At 36.2% G+C, this 15,969-nt stretch overlaps 1 long non-coding RNA gene across 2 annotated transcripts in view; it reads right to left on the bottom strand.

The window, feature by feature from the left end:
• Positions 1 to 4,621: 4,621 nt before the first annotated feature.
• The window catches only part of LOC136037662 (uncharacterized), a 35,602-nt gene continuing 24,254 nt past the window's right edge, over positions 4,622 to 15,969 (bottom strand). For both annotated transcript variants that reach the window (XR_010620004.1, XR_010620005.1), the window contains exon 4: positions 4,622 to 5,040. This is a non-coding gene — a long non-coding RNA (uncharacterized LOC136037662). The remainder of the gene's footprint in view (positions 5,041 to 15,969) is intronic.

Here is a 15,969-nt window from a genome sequence, read left to right as displayed (position 1 = left end):
AATACAAATTAAAAAGAAAGTTGTCTTGAAAAATGTTTATTTATTTTGCAATTCATAAAATTTTTGAGACATCAAGGCTACGAAAATCTAGAAGTCTATTTAACTTCCTTTAGACTTTAGACCCCTTTACTATACGGAATAATTTCTGTTCGTTTTAAGTTTTAATGTCGCTCCTTACCTTCATTTAAAAAAAAACTTGTTTTCTTATTTAATATCTGAACGCTTTTGAATTAATGCATGTTTGATTTTGGCTCTCCGCACATAAATTACTAAAATGAAATTTGTATATTAATTCTTTTTTTGGCTAAATGGCTTTCTCTTAGTTTTGATCAGACGTTTTTGAGAATAAAGGGGTGGGGGAGGAGGCCTAATTGCCGTCCAATTTTTTGGTTACTTGAAAAGGCAACTAGGACTTTTAATTTTGAACGAACGTTTTTATTAGTAAAAAATATACGTAACTTAAAAATTAACTTACGTAACGAACTTTTATATTCTTATATTTTTATTATGTATATGAGGGGGTTTGTCCCCTCGTTAATATCTTACTCTTTACACTAAACCTTAAATTTTGTCCCAACTCTTTAAGAATGACCCCCTGAATCAGAAAGGCCGTAAAATAAATAGTCGAAATTACTAAAAAATACTTTAGCGTAAAGAGCAAGGCATTTAGGAGGAGATGAACTCCTCATATGCGTAATAATCTCTGTTCGTTTTAAGTTTTAATGGTACTCCTTACTTTCAGTTGAAAAAACTTTTTCATATTTATTTTTTCATTGTTTTTTTATAATAATGCTAGAAAATCCTGCACCCCCTTCATTGAAATTATCTTCCCCCATGACATATTACTCCAAAGAAAGATCCTCCCACATAGCCCCCTCCCCTCAATCCCCCAACCCAAAATAATCCCCTGAAAGACGTCTGTACACTTCCCAATAACCATTACTGTATATAAACACTGGTCAAAGTTTGTAACTTGCAGTCCCCCCTGGGGACTGTGGGGGAGTAAGTCATCCCAAAGACATATTTATTATATTTTTCGACTATACTTAACAAAATGGCTATCTCAAAATTTTGATCCGTTGACTGTGGGAAAAAATGAGCATGGGAGGCGGCCTAGGTGCCCTCCAATTTTTTGGTTCACTTAAAAAGGGCACTAGAACTTTTCATTTCCGTTAGAATCAGCCCTCTTGCGACATTCTATGACCACTCGGTCGATACGATGACCCCTGGGGAAAAAACAAACAAATAAACACGCACCCGTGATCGGTCTTCTGGCAAAAAATACGAAGTTCCACATTTTTATAGATAGGAGCTTGAAACCTTTACACTAGGGTCCTCTGATACGCTGAATGCGATGGTGTGATTTTCGTTAAGATTCTGTGTCTTTTAGGTGGTGTTTTTTCCTATTTTACGAAATAAGGCAAATTTTCTCAGGCTCGTAACTTTTGATGACAAAGACTAAATTTGATGAAACTCATATATTCAAAATCAGCATAAGAATCCGATTCTTTTGATGTATCTCTTAGTATCAAAATTCCGTTTTTTAGAGTTTCGTTTACTATTGAGCCGGGTCGCTCCTTACTACAGTTCGTTACCACGAACTGTTTGATAGGGACCGTCAGACCTACTCCTGTTTGTGAAAGCTTCTGTTCGTGTAAAAGCCTTCCCCCTCTAACACTTTATTAAAGCTATTTTAAAAGTTCGATATTTTCCACGTGCCAGAGATGAATGCCGGGAACAAAACCGCTCGAGCATTTTCTCCCCTATCTCTGTGGGAAGACCACATATATTTAGAAATTGCTAAAATGGTTTATGTATGGAGAAAATGCAAGAGTTTGAGGGCTTGTTGGATCGACAAAAAGAGGACTCAGTGCCTGTGACCCCCTAAAAACTCTTATTTTCTTAAATTATTTTATTTTTTCACATGATTTGCCATAATTACACATAACGATAATAATCAAATAAAGCCCTAACAATCACATAATTATTTTATATTTTCACATATCTTTTTTTTTCTCCTTGAATTTGCACCGTTTATCACTGAACGTCCATCTCCTCCAAAATAAATTCCTCCTTATATTTCCGTCTTTTTTGGCATATATTTTTGGTAATATTACGAGATAGTGTGTACCATATCTTCGCTAGTAAAAAAGAAAAAAAAATCACCTAGCCTTTAGTTCAAATCGTCATCAAGTCAATTTTCTCGTCGGTAAAATCGGAAGAAGAAGAAGAAATTGATGTTTGATCCCTTACAATTAGAATGATCATCCATCTATGTAACTGGGCTTGCCTCTGCAATACACCATGTCGTAACTTTCCTGATTATGTCATTGATGTAATAAAAAAGTGGTTAATTGCTTTTGATGTGTGTTCATGTGCCATGCCCATGCTAAATAAATTAGTTTTACTTTCTTTTTGAGTGATTTGTCTTTACCTCCTTGAAGCAATCACTTTACTTTAAATTAGTCTTTTAGGGTAGGAGGTTGGGTAGTAAGTCTTTGAACGAAAAACTTGGTTTAATCCCATTCTCTAGAGCTATAGCTAAAGCAAGGTCAAGATGGCTAAGTAAGACCAAGTTTTACAGGCAATGGCCGATAGACAGGGGCGTTGTTTGGGGGGAGCAAGGGGGCAATTCCCTAAATTAATGTGGAGAAAAAATTGTTTTATCTTATACCCCTTGGCTATACGGATATGGACCCCTCTTGCCCCCCTCCCAAAAAAATGCCAGAGATTCACCCCTGCCGATAAGTTCTCAAATCAGAATTACATGGTCAGTCGTCCACGACTGGGAAGAGGTTTTGATTTAAAGTGAACTGGAACCCTATTGTAAGGGGTAAAGAGTGAAGAGAAAATTGGGGTGGAGGACGAACAGCTGGGTCAGCTTCATCCGACTCTTACCCCTGAATTTCGGAACATTCCCCTATGAAGGTCCATGTGTGTCTACTTCCTTGAATATGAGAACAGCCTTAATCTTCGTGGTTAGGATGGCTCCTGTGAAGAAGATGAAAACGTCGATTTAAAGTCTGACATCTTTGATGGAAAGTGGTTCTACAACTACTGTATTAAAATCCAGTGTTTAACAGCGTTGGATACTTGTTAATTTTGAGAGAGAGAGAGACAGGGAACCGCTTTTGTTATTCATATCATCAAAATATAAAAAAAAAAACTCATCAGCCACTTTAGAAAAGTCAAAGACTTGTTAGTGGTGGCTGATAAACATTCAATAAACAACAATACCGGCAACATTAAGGCAGGACGGGCTCTCAAGGAATCTTCCTATACCTTCCAAAAATAAACATTTGGAGTTTGCCTGACCTTCTTGAATTAGTGATTTCGGCGGTTTTTATTTTAACAGATATAAAAAAAATCTGGTGAATATTTTGATATAATCAAATCTTAAAGCCGACAATTATTTTTTTTTATAATTCCAAAATGATTATAAAACCTGTTTCGGGTTTGCATTCTAGGTTGCTACATTGGACACTTGTTGCTTGTTGCTAGGTTGGTTGTTGTAGGGTATCAAAAAATAGAGCGAAAAATATTCTATTCAACAATCAGAAACTTATTTCTATAATATATACCTGCTGGCTGCAGTCCCTTCAAATACTTTACAAATTTGTGTTCCGAAGTCAAAAGACCAGATGCAGCTGTAATCGGAGCGCGTGAGAATGCACAAATTAGGCCAAGGGACTAACTACTCGGATTGTTCTTGAGCGATTTAGTGAAGTATTAGTTAGTAGTAATCGGTTTAAACGGAGTTCGGAGAATAAGTAGCGTGCAGACACCAAACTGCCGGTTAATAAATATATATATATATATATATATATATATATATATATATATATATATATATATATATATATATATATATATATATATATATATATATATATATATATATATATATATATATATATATATATAATTATATTGTATAAATAATTACAAGAAGAATTCCTAACGATAACCTACGCCTAATCGTAATTTTGAGTGAGAAACCCCTTAAGTTCAACCTTCTCATTTTTATCTAGTTGAAGCGATGGAGAAAACTGATAACTTTGTCTTTGACCGAGTTTCCGCCCCTGAAAAAGAATTGACTAAGAAGTAAGATACTTGGATTTCCGCTAGGCCTTGGCAAAACAAAGAAAATGAAATGAAATGAGACAAAAAAGTAGGAGAAAGAAAAGAAAAATAAAATAAAGAAGAAGAGAGAGAGAAAAGGAGAAAAGATCTTACTTAATAAACAAAACAATCAGCCATCCAATTTAAATTATTTACTTGATTTCTTCCCAGAAGGTGGTTCTTCAGTCTACTCTTAAACTGGCTAACATTTTCAGATAACCATATACTCGTTAAGTGAAACACACCCAAGAACTGAAGTTAGATTGATTCTAATAAAATGTAACTTTCATGCAACCTTTAGCGTATAATAACATAATTTGGGCTATATATTTGCACACAAGGGAGGGGAGTAAAATATTTGGACAGCACCCTTAACTTAACCTAACCCTCACCACCCCTCAAATGCACAAATATGCAGCCCAAACTATACGAGTCCAATGCATTCTGTCACACATCATTTGTCTTAGTGTCTCACCACGCTAACACTCCAACGATCAGCTTTAAAATTGCAGTTATGTGCATCTTATAATCTAAGTCAAATAAAACTAAATTCGAAAAGAACCCTAAGCAAGCTGTGTTATAGTTAGTTCATCTTGCAAAATGTGAATATCCTAATGATCAGTTGTGTCCCCTAATTTCACTTTTATTTTTATAAGATTGCTACCACTGCCTACAACTAACAACTAACAACAAAGCTCCGTAAGAACTGCAAATATTTCGTTTTCACTGAAGTCTCTTCAATGCGCCGCTGTTCACCTTATCCCATGGAGTTCTAGCTTGTTCCCACCCCATTTGGAGACGACAATCTTTAGTTTGGTCTCAATTGGATGCTACTCGTTGGAAACACAGTGGGTTGATACATGAATGGCTCAAAATCCCCGCTGCCATGAGGTTGGACGACAGATTTGCTACCAGCTCCTATAAAAAACAAGAGCTAAGAGCTCATATGGCACTTGTGACGAGGTCGGAAGAGCCGAGAGCTCATATGGTACGAGGTCAGAAGAGCCAAGAGCTCATTTGGACGAGGTTGGAAGAGCCGAGAGCTCATATGGTACGAGGTCGGAAGAGCCAAGAGCCAAGAGCTCATTTGGCACTTGTGAGAAGGTCAGAACCTAAAGTTAAACTTTATAGCACAAGATCCTTCTAAATATCAAATTTCATTAAGATCTGGTCACCCTTTCGTAAGTTACAAATACCTCAATTTTCAAAATTACCTCCCCCCTCCCAATTCCACCAAAGAGAGCAGATCCGGTCCAGTTATGTCAGTCACGTATCTTAGACAGGTTTCTATTCTTCCCATCCAGTTTCATCCTGATCTCACCGCTTTAAGTATTTTCTAAGATTTCCGGTCCCCCCAACTGCCCCCCCCCCCCCAATTACGTTTGATCCGGTTGAGATTTAAAATAAGATATCAGAGTTACGAGGTCCTTCTAAATATGAAGTTTCATGAAGATCCGATCACTCCTTCGTAAGTTAAAAATACGTTATTTTTCTTATTTTTCAGAATTACCCCCCCCCCCCGCAATTGAGCGGATCCGTTCCAATTATGTAAATTACGTATGCAAGACTTTTGCTTATTTTTCCAACCAAGTTTCATCCCAATCCCTCCAATCTAAGCGTTTCCCATCATTTTAGGTCTCCCCACCCCAAACTTCCCCCAATGTCACCAGATCTGGTCAGGATTTAAAATAAGAGCTTTGAGCCACGATAACCTTCTAAAAATCAAATTTCATGGAGATCCAATCACCCGTTCGTAAGTTAAAAATACCTCATTTTTTCTAATTTTTCAGAATTAACCCCCCCCCCCCCCCAACTACCCAAAAGAGAGCGGATCCGTTCCGTTTATGTCAATCATCTATCTAGGACTTGTGTTTATTTTTCCCACCATGTTTCATCCCGATCCCTCCACTCTAAGTGTTTTCCAAGTTTTAGGTTCCCCCTCCCAACTCCCCGCCCCAATCACAAGATCTGGTCGGGATTTAAAATAAGAGCTCTAAGACACGATATCCTTCTAAACATCAAATTTCATTGAGATCCGATCACCCGTTCGCAAGTTGAAAATACCTCATTTTTCTAATTTTTAAGACTTACTCCCCCCCCCCCCCAACTACCCCAAAGAGAACAAATAAGTTCCGATTATGTCAATCATGTATCTAGGACTTGCGCTTATTTTTCCCATCAAGTTTCATCCCGATCCCTCTACTCTAAGTGTTTTCCAAGATTTTAGGTTTCCCCCCTCCAACTCCCCCCAATGTCATCAGACCCAGTCGGGATTTAAAATAAGAGCTCTGAGACACAATATCATTCCAAACATCAAATTTCATTAAGATCCAATCACCCGCTCATAAGTTAAAAATACTTCATTTTTTCTATTTTTCCGAATTAACCGGCCCCTACTCCCCCCCCCCAGATGGTCAAATCGGGAAAACGACTATTTCTAATTTAATCTGGTCCGGTCCCTGATACGCTTGCCAAATTTCATCGTCCTAGCTTACCTGGAAGTGCCTAAAGTAGCAAAACCGGGACTTTAGGTTTTCCCCCTCCGACTCCCCCCAATGTCATCAGATCCGGTCGGGATTTAAAATAAGAGCTCTAAGACACAATATCATTCCAAACATGAAATTTCATTAAGATCCAAATACCCGCTGATAAGTTAAAAATACTTCATTTTTTCTATTTTTTGCGAATTAACCGGGCCCCCACTCCCCCCCAGATGGTCAAATCGGGAAAACGACTATTTCTAATTTAATCTGGTGCGGTCCCTGATACGCTTGCCAAATTTCATCGTCCTAGCTTACCTGGAAGTGCCTAAAGTAGCAAAACCGGGACAGACAGACCGACAGAATTGGCGACTGCTATATGTCACTTGGTTAATACCAAGTGCCATAAAAAGAACCATCAACTGGAACGTCACGACACCCTATGCGCCATCATGACTCTAGAGGATATTTACCCTTTTTATCCGGACGGATAGTGAAAAAACCCAATCTTCGGCAATATGTCATCTTCTTCCGTAAAAAGTGGCTGAGCCAACTTAAACTTGATAATAGCTCTAGAAAGGGTACGCAACCACACTTGAGGAGAGCTTACTGCTGATATACGGTCAGTCAAACAAATTATCCAGATAAAACCTTTCGAAAATATTAAACAACTTTTTTCCAGTTTTTCAAAAAGCCCACGTTTCCGAATCATCCTTGACCAATGTCATAGCCGTGGCACCCTCTATTCTAATTTTAGCTCGCTGACATATCTTCTAATTCTTCTAGTTCTTGGTATTTTCACAGAGAAACTGAAACAAAAAAATTGCCCCTTCCCTTCTGAATTTTGAAAAATACCCTTTCGGGGATATTCTCATCAGAGAATGACTTTTTGGTTAATTTCATTGAGGAAAATGGGAAAACAGAAAATCCCTCTTTCCTAGATTTTGAAAAATAAATCACACACACCTTAAGCAAGCTACGGTATAGTTAATTTATCTCACAGAATGTAAATGTCCCAGTGATCAGTTTGCAAGATTTTGGCCAATAATTTATGTGGAATTACCTTATATTTATACTAATGGCAAATGAAAAAGTAGCCCCATGCAAGCTATGTTATAGTTAATTTGTCTCCCAGCATGGGAAGATCCCAGCAATCAGTTTGCAAAACTTCGCCCGGTCACTTTCTCTTTGTTCCCCACGGAGAATTTGCACTTAATATTTTCTGCACAATCACACTCATTCATATCAAAACCCTTGACAGATCTTACAGCCTCTAATGAAGAAAATCAAAGACAGATGATATTATACATAGTTCAACAGGAGTGAGGACGGGTTTCATTTCAGAGGTATCCATGCTCAGGCATGTTCCTGATCAAGTGGGTTGTTACAAAAGTCCTTAAGAATCTCAAACCTATACAATTTTTCAAATAACCTCCCACTTTTTCGCCACAATACAGTCACACCTGTCGATATGAACTTCGCGACAGTTTACACTTTAAGTTTAAATGATTGTTCACTTAAAACAAAACAATATAAATTTATTATCCGAGCAAAAATACAGTCACACCTGATGCTTTTATGAACTTCGCGAGAAAAAATTCTTAAAATCCAATACATCTTATCGCAAAAGCTTCTAATACTAAGAGATTCGATAGGAAGATCAAATCGAAATCTAAGTTAGTTTCAATGATTTACTGTAAAAGGGATGGCTTGTAGTACAATAGGTGTAATAATAATAAAAAAAAAATTATTACTGAATGGACAAAATGATGACGTCCACACAGGGTTGGGGACGAAACACAACTCTCCTCAAGTCCCTGTCCTTCGTCGATGTCAGATTTTTTTCTAATGAGAATATCTAGTGTAGTTCTATTCTCTGTGAATATTGCCTATTTTGCAGTTCTTTTTACCAGTTGTCCGGTTACGCTCAGTTTTGCAGCTTGTGCACTTTTTATTGGGGGGGGGGTTCATGAAAATAAATGAAAAATTGGCAAATCATAGAGCAAGTGCAGGGAAGTACGAAGAAGAATTGTAAAAGCGTAACATTTAAAAGGGGTTTCTAACCCCTCTTGAGAACGTGCCTGGTTTGCATCGATGCTGTTAAATATTAGAGGCTAAAACAAGTGCCGTGATGGCTATTAACATTTGTTTTGTAAATAAACTGCATAATAGTTCAGTTCTGTTCGATGAATGAAAGTGGTGCATTGCGGGTATAAGGGGTTTTGATCCATTTTATGAACAACGAGGACCAATTGGCAGAAAAGTCGGCACAAGGGTGTGATGACTCTAAAATAGCTTAATGTCTTTTATTTTATAAGCTCTGGTCCGAGGGGCTGCACACTTTCAAAACGGTTTACAATAGGTGGCGTATGCCACGAGTGGCTTGTATAAAAAGGTATCATCCCTATTTTGAACTGTTTTACTTTCGTAGTGGCTTGAAGAGGCATGGCGGGGTATGCCAGATTGTGAAGAGTGGAAAAAGTCTTACTCTAGTCATCTTCCATGTCCAAATTCAATTTAACCCTTCTTTGGTAATCCACGATTTGACCGTGAATATGTGATTGTGGCCTAGAAAGCAATCTGAATGAGTAACTAAGAAAGATTGAGGAAGAAAAAACTTTTTGTGGGTTGAGTCGAAATTGCTTTTTAAGATGTGTATTTTGTCACTATTTATTTTGTATACACCATTTCACGATTATCCTAAATATGAATTATCTGGGTCCGAATTAAGGGCTTATAAACTATTCAAATTGATCCGGTTTTTCTGATAATTTTAGACACTTCTTGCAAATAATATTTGTAATTCAGTTTGCCTTGTTGATGGTGAGTTTTGGTTTTTGATTATTGCAGAATAAAACTATTTTCAACTTCAGTAAAAAAAGACAAACGAATAAAAATAAAAGCATAAAATACAACCACCATTTCAATACAGCTATTAACAGAAGACAAAAGAAAAAAAAATGTTTAGGTGTAACCCGTTTGAATTGATTGCCCCAATCTTGACGGTCTGGACAGTTATTATGACTCTTGTATAAAAGGATTAAGTCAGAAAAAATCAACTTCATTGGTGAGACGAATTAGCATAACAAATCATTACAGATTTATTGCGGTGGAAAGCATGTATAGGTTTCGCCGGCTTTTTTACAACACACATTCTCCATGCGGGGGATCTGTAGCCGGTCTAACGTGGGTGGATTAAATTTCCTTTGTTACTCCAGTGTTATCAGATTATGCGCATTTCATAACTCTAAACAGGCTCAGCTATTGAGCTTCAGTCGATTCTTACGTTTATTTTGGGAATTTTAAATGGGAGGGGCGGCTATATAACCCTAGTTATGGCAGATTGACATTCTACAGCCTAAGAACTACAAAGAGAACTACCTAGGTATGCAGCGAGATTACTGTCCTATATGTATGTTAAAATTGTGCTTCAATTCCATTAGTTTACTTTTATAGTATATTTTCGTAAAATGTTCACGTTATGCTGATACACGAAATATTCACATGGAATCAAGTCATGTCAAACTTTGTGCCAGTTAAAAGAGCACAAAATTGGACTAGACCCTTCGTATGAAATTTTAAGCCAGCATAAAGACAGAAATTGTTTAGGTCGCATGTTTAAAATGTACCATGTGGTTTCCCACATGGTACATGGCAACCTCTTGGAGGACCATTATCTTCTTTTTTTCCTTAAAAAAGCACACTTCCTCTTTCTCTATGCTACTACAGGAGTCATTTACCAACATATAAGACACGGGAGCTAATAGGAACTCTCAAAATGGATAAAAAACAAAAATAAATATATAGATGACAAACGGGTTTGTCCCTTTTTTACCCGTAAAGACCGGGTTTGCCCCGTAAAAACGGTTTTGTCCCGTAAAGACCCGTTTGTCGATTTAAAATCCATTTTCATGTTTTTTTTATGCTGACCAGTTCGGCTTTAGATCTCTTAAAATGGTTAAGCTTCTATTTTTTTTTTTCCGGAGGGAGAAGAATAAAAAACTTACTCTTGCTTTATCCTTTTTTGTTTGTTTAAGAATATTTTATTCTAAAAAGCCATAGTATTAGTGGATCCAGACCAGACAACGTTGAAAACTGAAGAGATTTGGATGTTAGACATTAAATCTTCTTGAGCCCCATCCAAATTGTGATATAAATAGCATCAAGGTTTAGCTAACATCAGACTAAATTCCGATTTAGGACTAAATCCACAAGCTTGAGATAATGCACAAGATTATTCATTTTGCTTAGTTTACAGATGGTTTACTTCACTGACTCCATAGCATTCCAACGGAAGGGCTGCATATTTTCTGCCACCGGCTTTACATCTGGGAGTGTTACTTAATCTGTGGCATGTAGCAGACTCTACGCTCCAAATAAGTACATTTTTACCATGCCCCGCCTCCCTGTACCACGCATGTACCTGGTTTCTAAAATAAAAAGCGGAGTAGTTTAGATCCATCTGTCTTTTCCATTCATAAATACATTAATTACAACAATTACATTATAATTACAGTTTAAATAACATTAAAATAGAAAACGAACTAAACTTTCAATTAAGACATTGAACTTGGAATTCTTTTTCAAAGTTCAGTGTCGTAGCTTAAAGTTTCACCGGCTTTTATTGTCGTGAATTTTTTTTGTTTAGTGTCGTAACTTAAAGCTTCATCTTTTTTTATATCTTCATGTCATTTTAAGCATTTAATGCAAAGATAGGACAAAACCCATATTATTACTTAGTTCTTTATGCAGAAACATTGGTAGATTTTCAGAGCTTGGGGAAATTTTTAGTTTTTTGCCTTCCTCCCTTTCCCTTGACAACATTAGTCGTCCCATCTTTCTTAGAAATTGTCCAAATGGCACTGCAACGGGTACAGCGTCTTGAAAAAGTGTATTATCTATCTCGACCCCCCCCCCTAGCTACACCACAGTCTTTTTAATTACTTTCAATTGCATAGAACTGATAGTGCTGATGATAAACATTTCTCTTGGTGACTGGCTTGAGTTGTTAGTCTGGTTATTTTACTATAATCCTTAGTACCAGTCTTAGGACAATCAAAAAATTAGTTTTGGACGGGGGTTTGTTTAAAGGACCAAATTGATGAAAAATAATTACAGGAACGATATATGAAAATCATAGGAATATAAGAGGTAAGCCTATTATTTATTCCAGTCAGGCTGACAACATATTACAAAACACATACACAAAAAACGGAAAATGAACTAAATATATCTGAAGAAACTAATTAGGATCATGCTTTCCATGAGGAAAGGGTCCCTTCATTGGAATTAATTGATAAGGGCCCTCCTAGATTCTGAAAAATACCTTATGGGGGAGTTTTCATTGAAAATGTTTTTCTTATGTATTTTCATTGAAAAATTCATAAAACCACAAATTCCTGCCTCTAGATTTCAAAAACGTATTTTAAACCCTGCCTAGTAAGTAAGGAGGAGGGCCACTCGGGATCTTCTCTACAAACAAACGCACGGAGGCAGAAGATTGTTTACCCGGCTTCCCTGAAAATCTGAGATTGTTCTGATGTTTCCACGTTTCCTCAGATTTTTTAAATATTCAGTACATTAGAACAACTCTCAAATTTTTTTTGCCAGTTTAGGTATCCAAGCATTCGTTTTAACAAAGTTTAGAAAAGTGGATTAGCGTTTTGCTTCGTCTAAGAAGCAATTTTTGTTGGTTATTCAATCCCTATATGAAGTTGACTTAATAAGGGCCAATGGAGAAAATAAGGCAATCTGTGAGTATGGAAACAAAATAATTAGTAGTGATTTATTTTCGGTTCTTTGTTCAAAACAACGAGGTTCCACAGATTATAAGCTAGTTCTTGCCTATAATTCAAATTTTTTGTGTCAGTTTTTGTAACTTTTTTCCATACACGAAATTAACCAGATATAATTACAGTGGAGACTTCAGCAGCAAATATGGTAGCTCAATATTTTTTGCTTACTTTTTTCATACAGATCTTAAATTGGTGATAACCTATTTAACCTTTATGGTAAACAACCTTTAACATTTTTTTTCAGCATTTAATAAATATAACGGATCAGTATTGCAGAGTGGAAAGGAAAGCATAGCCCATTGTAATAAAAATGTAAAATGCAATCTTGAAGAAACTATCTAGCGCAGTGGTTCTCAAACTATGGGTTGCCACCCACGAGTGGGTCACGAAGAATATAGAGTGGGTCACGGTCGTGAGCATCAATGTTGGTAATGCTCAGATTCGGTAGTGGAACTTATTTGCTCTAATTAAATAGAAAAAAATGCAAATGCTATCAATAGGAATGAAAGATTTAAAATAAGACACACGAATTAAATAATATTTTATTTCTTACATAAATACACTCGCAAGTTCTTTTACAAAGTTATTTCAATGGAAGGATGTATTTGTTTCCTTTACATTTTCAGCATCAACTTCAACTTTAGTCACTTTTAGTCTAAGTGAGTTTGATATATTCAACTAATTTCTCTACTTAGTTTTAATGAATTATTTTTTAGTAACTTCAGAAGAGCTAATTATTCTAATTAAACGGCCTTTGTGATTCAGGGGTCATTCTGAAAGAGTTGGAAAAGAATTCAAACTTTAGCGTAACGAGCGAGGTATTGTTGAGGGGGCGAACCCCCCTCATATTATTTACATAAGGATGTTCGCCCCTCGTCTTATCCTCGCTCTTTACGCTAAAGTTTGAGTTTTGTTAAATAATAGCCAATATAAGCAATAATTTATTTGCGTTGCTTTCCGGCCAATCTTAGTATTTAATTTTATCTATAAATTTTATCTAATTTTATTAGTAGCTTCATACTATGATTTTTACGAGATAATAAGCCAAACATATTGTATTATGTATATATTTTAAATAGTTTTTTTTTCATTCATTCCAGTCATTTGAGAATTGCTCAACTTGTGATTTTCTTTTTCATAAAAACAGTTTCGACCTCTTTGGCCGTTCTATTACTATGCCTTGCAAAATTAGGTCCACTAATTTCCTATAATTAGTTCCGCTAATCATATCACTAATTTAAGTTGCATGGGAGAATCTTTCCATGGAGAAATTTCTCGTGGGGGAAGGGAATTTTCCATGGAGGGTGAGCTGGATTTCCCTGCATTATTTAAAAAACGATCAGCAATTAAATAAAAACAAGTTTTTTCAACTGAAAGTAAGAAGCAACATTAAAACTTAAAATAAACAGAAAATAGTCTGTATATGAGGAGGGTTGCCTCTCCTTAGTAGCTCGCTCTTACGCTAAAGTTTCTTTTTTAACTTGTAAAAGATGTTATTATTCTAATTAAACAGCCTTTCTGATTCAAAAGTCATTCTTAAACAACTGGAACAAACTTAGGTTATTATAAGATTATTATTAGTTTAGAAAAGTAGAATTAATATGCAAATTTCGTTTTAATTATTCATATAAGGTGAGCCAAATTCAAAACCTGCATTAATCCAAAAACGTTCAGAAATTATATTAAGGATAAAAGTTATTTTAACTAAAAGTAAGAAGCAACATTAAAACCTAAAACAAACAGAAATTATTCCGTATATGAAAGGGGATGTCCCCTCCTCAACGCCCTGCTCTCTACACTAAAGTTTTTTATTGCTTAAAAAGTAGAGTTGTGAGAGAGAGAACTTTAGCGTGAAGAGCGGGACGTTGAGAGGGCTACAGCCTCTTTTATATACGGAATAATTTCTGTTCATTTTAATGTTGCACCTTACTTTCAGTTAAAAAAAACTTGTTTTTTATTTAGTCCCTGCACATAGCCCGTGCACTGTCAGTGCATATACCGACACAGTTCTTCCACTGTAAAACTTTTTCTTGCATATGGGAATCAATTGTATTGAAAATTACCTCTGCAGCTCCACGACTCATTGGCTTGCAGAACAGCATCTTCATGCATGTCAGTATCTGCATCTTCATGCATGTCAGTATCTGCATCTTCATGCACGTCAGTATCTGCATCTTCATGCACGTACAGTATCTTCACTGTACATACAGCACAAACAGTATCTTCATGCACCTCGTTCTGCCATATATAACGCACAAAACAAGCGGCCTTCTACGTTGGTAGGCTCATCTTATTGTAGAATATAGTGTATATTACTTATTTTCTCAAAGACAGCAAAAAAGTGGGTCCCAAGAATGGGAATTTTTGTTATATGGGTCAAAGTCCAGTCAAATTTGGGAACTGCTTATCTAATGAGATCCAGAAATTCAAAATTGGTAACTTTTCCGAGATTCGAGTTGTTAATATTTCCAAATCAGATAATATTTCCAGTGTTTTTAAAAGGAGCCCCAAAACACTTCAAAAATGATATCAGATACAAAAATAAGTCGATGCAGCTACCATCACAAACCCGTTGATAAAACCCATATTTTGGCAGGGTAGCACTGTCGTTACCTTTTTCTTTTCGCCGTTTTCTTCACCAGCTACCAGCTAGATGGTCGTTCTTATGACTGATAAATTTGTTTATATGTTGCCTGTTACGTCCTGCTGATAGCACCAGGACAGAATATCATGTGACACGGAAAACTTACAATTTGTGCCACCTTTTCCTATAATAACCTTAACGTACAGTGGTTAAGAAACATATTGACCCTCCCAAACGATGGATTGTCAAGGACATTCTTGTAAATGAATATGACCGCCAAGTATCTTACGTATCTCTTAGGTATCTTACCATATGCAGGGCTGACAGAAGGGCATGGGCTTAAATCAATGAAATTAGGGGCACGATAACTGGCATTAAAACCTCAGGAGCATTTCAGACGTTGATATAAAAAGAAAACTGGCACATTTGCTCCTTTTGTGACAGATAATGTACCAGTAAATATTGCTTTAGGATGTCATTATTTGTAGGTTGTGGTGAGAAGGGTTCTTAGACCTTCCGTAGATTGGTAGCATAAACGTAATATTTTGATGTCCAAATAGTTATAGCTTTACTAATTTTCAGTCCAGACACAATTCTTTGTCTCTCAAGGTTTTTCAGAATTTTCGTCATTAATGATTTAGTTAACTGGCAAGACGCTCGTAATTCAAAACCGGTGAAGTACTTTCTATTAAAAATAAATTTTTAAGCATAAAATACAGATTTAATGAAATTTATTTAATTTAATTTAAAAAAATAAAATACAATATGGGAGGAGATTGAGTTTTCTGTACAAGTTTGGAGCTTTTTGAGGGAGTGGCTGGGTTGTCGATAGAAGAAGGATATACTCTGTTCTCTGCTCTCACTAGATGACTCTAGAAAATGTAATACGTAAATTCTGCTAAGCACGATCCCATGTCAGTATTGGGTGATGCAAACCCGAAAATGGTAAAATTTCAGCCTAGCATTTTTTTGGCAATTCAAAAAATTG

Source organism: Artemia franciscana, chromosome 17 (assembly GCF_032884065.1).
Source record: "Artemia franciscana chromosome 17, ASM3288406v1, whole genome shotgun sequence".
In the NCBI taxonomy this organism is placed as follows: Eukaryota; Metazoa; Arthropoda; class Branchiopoda; order Anostraca; family Artemiidae; genus Artemia; species Artemia franciscana.
The sequence above is the reverse complement of the archived record's forward strand: the minus strand, read 5'-3'. Positions and strand labels throughout refer to the sequence as shown.